The sequence below is a fragment of the Etheostoma cragini genome, chromosome 11 (genome assembly GCF_013103735.1).
Source record: "Etheostoma cragini isolate CJK2018 chromosome 11, CSU_Ecrag_1.0, whole genome shotgun sequence".
NCBI lineage: Eukaryota > Metazoa > Chordata > Actinopteri > Perciformes > Percidae > Etheostoma > Etheostoma cragini.
Genome location: NC_048417.1, coordinates 27027514 through 27034706, shown reverse-complemented (window position 1 = coordinate 27034706; position 7193 = coordinate 27027514). Strand labels below are relative to the sequence as shown.

General features: G+C 39.4%; 1 protein-coding gene across 1 annotated transcript in view; it reads left to right on the top strand.

The window, feature by feature from the left end:
* Positions 1-253: 253 nt before the first annotated feature.
* The window catches only part of LOC117952416 (coiled-coil domain-containing protein 8 homolog), a 182124-nt gene continuing 175184 nt past the window's right edge, over positions 254-7193 (top strand). The window contains exons 1-2 of the mRNA XM_034884702.1: positions 254-320; positions 2200-2254. The gene's annotated coding sequence lies outside the window, so the exon portion shown is untranslated. The remainder of the gene's footprint in view (positions 321-2199; positions 2255-7193) is intronic.

The following is a 7193-nucleotide window of genomic DNA, read 5'->3' as shown; positions in this document are numbered from 1 at the left end:
ATGTCTGTATTGTCTTTGTCTGATTGTCTTTGTCTTATCATCTTCATCACTGCTGTTGCATTAAACCTTTTCCTAAATCTCAATTTGACCCTCAGCCTCCTTTTCCTCAGAGATCCGAACGAACGCGAAGTTAGTTATGAATAGTCTAACACCAGGCTTTTTAAAAATAAGTTCAGTTTAAACGCATGTATAATAACGCGTATTGCAACATACTATAGCGGTCACACTGCGCGCTTTTATTTGGAATTTTAACGGATCACCGCCGACCGCAGCAGTAGCAGAGCAGAAGTCGCAGTAGCAGCAGCTCGCTCTCAACACTGGTGAGTAGCATACCTGTCTCTCTGTTATGGAAAATGATGTAGACGTCTTGCATTACACCATCATTACCATCTATCGAAGTAATGTGAGCTAGGTTAAAACAATGGGGAATTTACAAATATGCTTGTTAGAACTAAGCTAATGTTGAGTGTTTTAGCTAGCTGACTTTAGCTAACGTTAGTAGTTAAGCCTAATCAACCTAGTTAGTCGACATAACGTTACTGGTTTTATACAGCCCCTCTCGAAACCAATGGCAGTGTTGAGAATCCCACTTGGAGTGCCCCACGTCTGGACACAATTGACTGAGAGGAAACTCTATGCTTAGTCAAAAGATTTATTTGATTTACTGAGTAACAGAGCAATGCATTCCGAACAGTTATACGTGCACGGTCCTAATGGAACTTGACTAATTCAGAGGTCCCCAAAAAGGCACTTAAACAGAGGTGCGCAGAGGTTATATGGGTTCTCCTTAAGGGAGCCCTATTGGTTCAAGGCGTCACTGGGCAGTGTATAACGTCTTAGCAACAGTGATTCTATTGGCTGGATGGGTGCGGCATGCCGTCTCAGTCTGCAGGAATGTGTCTGTGTGTGTGTGTGTGTGTGCTTTGGGTGTCTCTCCAGTGAGAGAATACTATGTTCTGCTGATTGTGCTATCAGCATGACCTCTGACCTTACTATCTCATGTTGGATTCCTGCAAGCTGTGGCTAACACTCAATAACAGGATGCTGCTTTCACCTACACGCCAAGCACAAGTTGCAACATACTTCTCTTTTGTTCAATATCTGACATGGCCTTTGTTTCATTTATTAATGCATAAGCTTAATCACAATACCTGAGTATAATCAAAATACCGGAGTATAATATTCCCACAGCAGAATAAACTATTTGGAGGCAATATTCTAAACCGTTTTGAATACAAAAATGCAAGCTGAATTAGCTCAGCAGCCACATTGGGCGGCTCTTTTTTTTCTTTTTTTTTGTTGCCTTATGCCGCTTTTTTTCTTTTTAGTTTTGTGTGAATTAGTTAAAAGACATTTATTAATATTGTACAAAACAAGCTGTGTAAGCTGTGATGAAGCTTGTGTTACATAAAGTAATTGTTTAAGCTATATCCGTTTAAGCTGCAGTTATATGAATCTAGGTTTGAATCTATGAATCTAGTTTGTCTTTCCTGAGTGGGTATTCTTTTTAAGAAAACGCTCTCTTTCTCAGTGCAGAATCAAAAAGTCTCCATTTTTTTTTTACTGGAATCTTGTTTGTGTACTTCATAATGTGTGTTGCAATGACAGTGTCTCCCCAACCCTTAAGCAATCACTGCTGCAAATAAATGCAATGCAAATACATGTATTAAGTGTTAAAAACTAAATAATCTTAAATCCTCCAGCCATTTTCATTTGCAATAATCTCAAAAAAGGCTGCAAAATCCTGGAGGGCCTGGTTAATGGATATTTCTGACAATTTAACTAGACTGACATTTAACAGCCATGCTGGTCCTTTGTTAAAATTAATCATTCAGTTTAGTTCAAATCCAGAAGCATTCTTCTGCAATAGTGTATCTAGGCCTATCAGTGTTCATCCTAGCTCTTATTTATGAGAGTGCCATTATTTAACATCTTAATGTAGCTGCCAAGGAGTTTAAATATAGTCTTATCAGGTAATATGTGTGAATGCACTTGTCATAATTACTAAGAAAAAATATGACAAATATTTCTTGGCTAGCTAGATTGTTTTCATCTGCAAGTGTGTTAAAATTGTCAATTTAACCTGAAATTTGGTGGGTGAATGTTTAAACAGCACTTACCTGTGCAAAAACATGAACTCTAAAAGATAAAAGACTCCATGTTGACTTCTCTCAACCTTTGTCTTCCTGTCACATTTAGATTTGTCCAGGTCACAGTTGTTCAAACACTGTTGGAAAGTGTTCTTCTTTACCACGTAAGTAATTTAAATGTAATAGTTTCCCAAATATGCATGATTTATCTGTTGTCAGTTAATGCTCATTAGTCCTTTTCAGTTCTGATATTATTGCACTTGCAAGCTCAAAAATTGTAGTAGGCCACGAGAAGTGCATGATGGTGGACAGTGGCTGCCTCTCTCTGCTCACTTTAATTCATTTTGTAAGCATTTTTGTGTAAGATGAGGAAGGAATCTTCTGCGTCAGCAGAATTTCCAGTGCTACCCAGATAGCAATAAATATTCGGCCCAAATTTGGCCCATATTTGCATCTTTTTTATGGGCCACATTTGGCCTTGACTGAAGGCGTTGACTCAGGGTGAGTGTGGCTGCCTTAACTCAGCCACAAATCCACCTTATATGGGCCACATCTGAAATTCTGTTATGGCCCACATTTGGCCTTGACTTACGGCATTGACTCAGGGTGAGTGTGGCTGCCTAACCTCAGCCACAGGTTCACCCTATATGGGCCAGATGTCAGGTGTGATGTGGACCAAATCTGGGCCAAATAAATGTACCATAATGTTCACCTTACATGGGCCAAAGGAATTAATCACTTCACCTTCACTGTGCCAGATCAGAGCCATACCATACTCTCACCTATGTTGCCGGCCAGATGCGGGCCAGGTATGGGCCAAAGGAATTAATCACATCGTCCCCTTAAATGTGCCAGATGTCAGGCATCTAATGGGCCAGATGTGTGCCAGATCAGAGCCATACCATACTCTCACCTATGTTGCCGGCCAGATGTGGGCCGGGTATGGGCCAAAATACTTAATCACAGCTTCCCCTTAAATGTGCCAGATGTCAGCCATATAATGTGCCAGATGTGTGCCAGGCTTCCCCTTAAATGTGCCAGATGTCAGGCCTCTAAAGGGCCAGATGTGTGCCAGATCAGGGCCATGCCATCCCGTCACCTATGTTGCGGGCCAGGTATGGGCCAGAGGAATTAATCACACCCTTAACTAATGAGCCGTATGTCAGTTATGTACCAGCCGTGTGCCAGGGGAATCATGCTGGGTGTCAGCTCAGAACCTGGAAAAATGGACATCGGTTATGTATAGACCAGGACAAGTTACCACAGGTCCACAATCAGATAAGGACCAAAAACAATTTTGCATTACCATCACAACGTTCAAAACCTCTTCCTGATCCTCAATCCACCTTGTAATAGAGCAGTTCTAGTAACAAACAATGACTGCTTTTGTTATTCATTTCCATTTATTAAAATTAAAGGACAGTGAGCTAAATAGAAAATGTTAGATTTTCTGAAGGTTTCTTCACGACAATGTCATCCACTCTAACTCATGCAAAAAAACACCCATTATAATGGCTGAAAACAGAATAAAACTAAGCCACATTGAATAAAGTTAACAAAACAAATTAAACTTTAAATTTGTCACAACAATTAAAGTACGTAGCTGAAAGTATGCTGAACTATAGCATTGTTCCTAACAAGTAGACTGTCTCAGTTACATCAGTTAACAGTTCGCTGCCTAGCATGGCATCCTCCATCTCTGTCTCCAGCAAGATGGAGCCACCTTTTAATCCACAGTTCAGTTTCTTGATCTGTTGATGTTGCTGTAAGTCGGTTTCTTCGTACAGCCTCCAAAATGAGATAGTTGGTTGTGTAAGTTATAGTAAAATATTATCAGTAAGACAAGAATTTATAACTTTTGACATCAGTTAAAAAAAAACATTAGTAATATTGTGTATATATAGTCACTGATTCTAGTACGTAATTTTAAAGCAATGTGACACTGAAAGTCAATATAACATACATACAATATACATGATGCCACTGTCAAGCTCAGATATGTCATATGCATTTACCAGTCAACGTTCAGGACAGGCATGCAAAGTGGTTAGGGTTGATAAGGTGAGAATGTGTGAGCTGAAAAAAAACACAGGCTTGCAATAGGGCTCTGAAAAATAATACCCTGACTTTTAGGATTACTCTGGTGCTGGTCTCAGGCAAACTAAATTACAGGATTGAGCAAAATAAAGTAAAGTAAGAGTAAAGTATTTATTTAGTGAGTGCAAATGTACATGACACAGGGACACTGGATGAGGTCTGGGGAGTTAATAGAAGGCCAATTTATATAATAAAGTCATGCTAAATGTTGAGCAATATTTATGTTTTTGTACACATTTTATGGCCAGGATAACCTATATCCAACAACAGTCTGAGAAAGCTTTGTTATTAGAGTACTTTTTAATTGTTATCCCTCCAGTTTGATGTAAAAACTGAATATGGTTGAAATATTGTCAGTTGTTGACTAAAAACATATGTTGATACAACTATACGTTAGGGTACTGAATGATAGCGCAAGTTAGTCGTTTTGATGTTCCGGACCTTTTGGGAAATTTTCTCTAACTGGACCTTTGTATTCTAATTGAATACCCCTGCTGTAAAGTGATGCAGCTGAATTACGTCACTTCTGACAAACTTCCCCACTTTCCCTTACACACGTCACGTTCTGAAATCTAGAGGATAACAATGCGGGCTCAGAGTTAAGAACTTGCTTTCTGAAACAGGGCCAAAGGTGTAGGTGTATGCATGTTTGTGGGTGAGGTAAGCAGCAAATTCCAACAAATGCACAAATGTCAGTGAAAGCTGTGGCAACAACACCTACACCACTGCAACTCACCATTGATTATCCCTCTTAGAATAAGGTTCTTGTAGGCTGCCTTGCCATTGGCTCCTTTCCAATTCATCTGTCTGGCAAGTTCATTGGTCAAGAGGTATCCCATCATTCTCCAAACAGTGTCCTTAACGGCTGTACCTCCTCTTTGTGCCAAGGTAATCGTCTGTTAAACAAGGGGAAAAGACAGCAAGCATTAAGTGTCACATGTAGCTAATTTGACTTAGATGATAGAGGAGATAGATAGATAGATAGAGGAGATTCCACCTGGAGTGGAAGCATCCAAACCAAACATCTGACCACATTTCAGTGCACAAAAAAACATATCTAAATAAACCTCACTGGTCGGTTAAACATACGTGCAACTTCAGTGTCCTAAAATGGCGTCTGGCGCTGATTTTAGCTAGCTAACATTACCTAGCTTATATAACTTTAGCTTGCTAACGTTAGCTTATTTAATAGATTCAGCTAACATACTTAAACATCATTTCAGTCATGCTTCTAACGTCTACTAGCAAACCAACACTCTTAATATCGCATTACAATTTGTATTGTAGAGTTAAATGTCTTTTAACAGTATAATAATTACTTACCAGTAAGCCCAAAGACTGCAGAGACGGCCACCGGACTTTTTAACCGCGAAGCAGAGAGCGCGCGCGCGAATACACGCGCAAATGCGCATGCGCGTACCGTTGCAGCGTCATGCCTGCTGTAAACTGACACTTAGGTACCTTCTTAGTTTTATATTTCACAGTTATTTTTTATTTCAGTGACAAACACATTTTATTTATCTATCTATAAATAAGATTTGTCATGTTCTCTCTAGCACCAAACAATTTCACACGATAAGTAATAATAAATAACAAAAACGGTCCCAAGTTAGCTAATCTAAAAGGTAAAAACTTGGTGTTGTAAGATAAATCCAATCCAACCACACATACACAGGGTGCAAATATATATGCTAGATATGTTTTTTTAATTTTTTTTTAATTATTATTATTTTTTTAATACACACTCGGCCACCTCTGGCCTACACACAATTATTGCCTTCACCTAATAATAGCAATAATTAAAACAGGTTGTAAAATAAAATAGAGTTTGTAACTCACTTCTGCTAAGTAGCAGACATAGCCTAGTAGGCATAAATACATTATATTCATTGGAGCTTTTGGGGGGAAAAGCTGCTCTCTAGTTTAGTGATTGCAGCAAAAACATTTAGCAGTGTAAACAGAATGTGGCTGGGTGGGTCCTTTGGGCTCTGTGTAAGCACCACCTCACTGATATCACTAAAAATTGGTAACAATGATCTGGTCCTGGGCCGTGCACATTGCCAGGTGTTGATTTTTGAGTGAAGATTCACCGGACCACATGCGAGGTTGTCTAAGTATTTCAACAAGTTAAATGATTCACGGTTTTCAATTAAATTGTAATCCTACTTAATCAGTATTCAATTGGAGGCACCATTGTGGGATATTAAAAAGTGACATTTGGCCCAAGTCTGGCCCACACAACACTTGCCGTAACCTATTTCATGCCCGGCTCATGACATTTGGCCCAAGTCTGGCCCACACAACACTTGCCGTAACCTATTTCATGCCCGGCTCAGGAAATTTGGGCCACCTTTGGCTCACACAATATTTGCCGTAACACCAGTTAGGTCCGGCTCATGACATTCAGCCCAAGTCTGGCCCACACAACACTTGCCGTGACCTATTTCATGCCCGGCTCATGACATTTGGGCCACTTTTGGCCCACACAATAGTTGCCATAACACAAGTTAGGTCCGGCTCATGTAATTTGGGCCACATTTGGCCCACACAACACTTGCCAGTGCCGTAACTGAGCCGTAAGTGCCAAAAGTGGCCCAGATTAGGTCCAAATCTGTCTGCTATCTGGGTAGTGTGTTGATTGATGGCCACAAAAGTGGATTAAATTAGATAGAATAGTTTTGTTTGTTTAGGCTTACTTCTGAACTAATCTTAACCCTTGTGCACCCCTTCAAAAAAGTAATGTAGAGATCCCTCTCTGAACAAATTTTCCCCTAAAAGTGCTGTGAAAATATTATTTATGAATATTTTTCAACTTTTATTGAATCAGATCTTTTCACCAACTGATGTCCCGATCATAACTATTAGATTTTAGTTAATTTCAAAAATAATTTTATCAGTTTAATGCCATTTTTTGAATATACAACCAGATTTCTGTTGGAGAAATCCTTCTATAAACTGACAACTGACTCCATGATGAATTAACACAGCGTTTATTCTTGTGGTCAA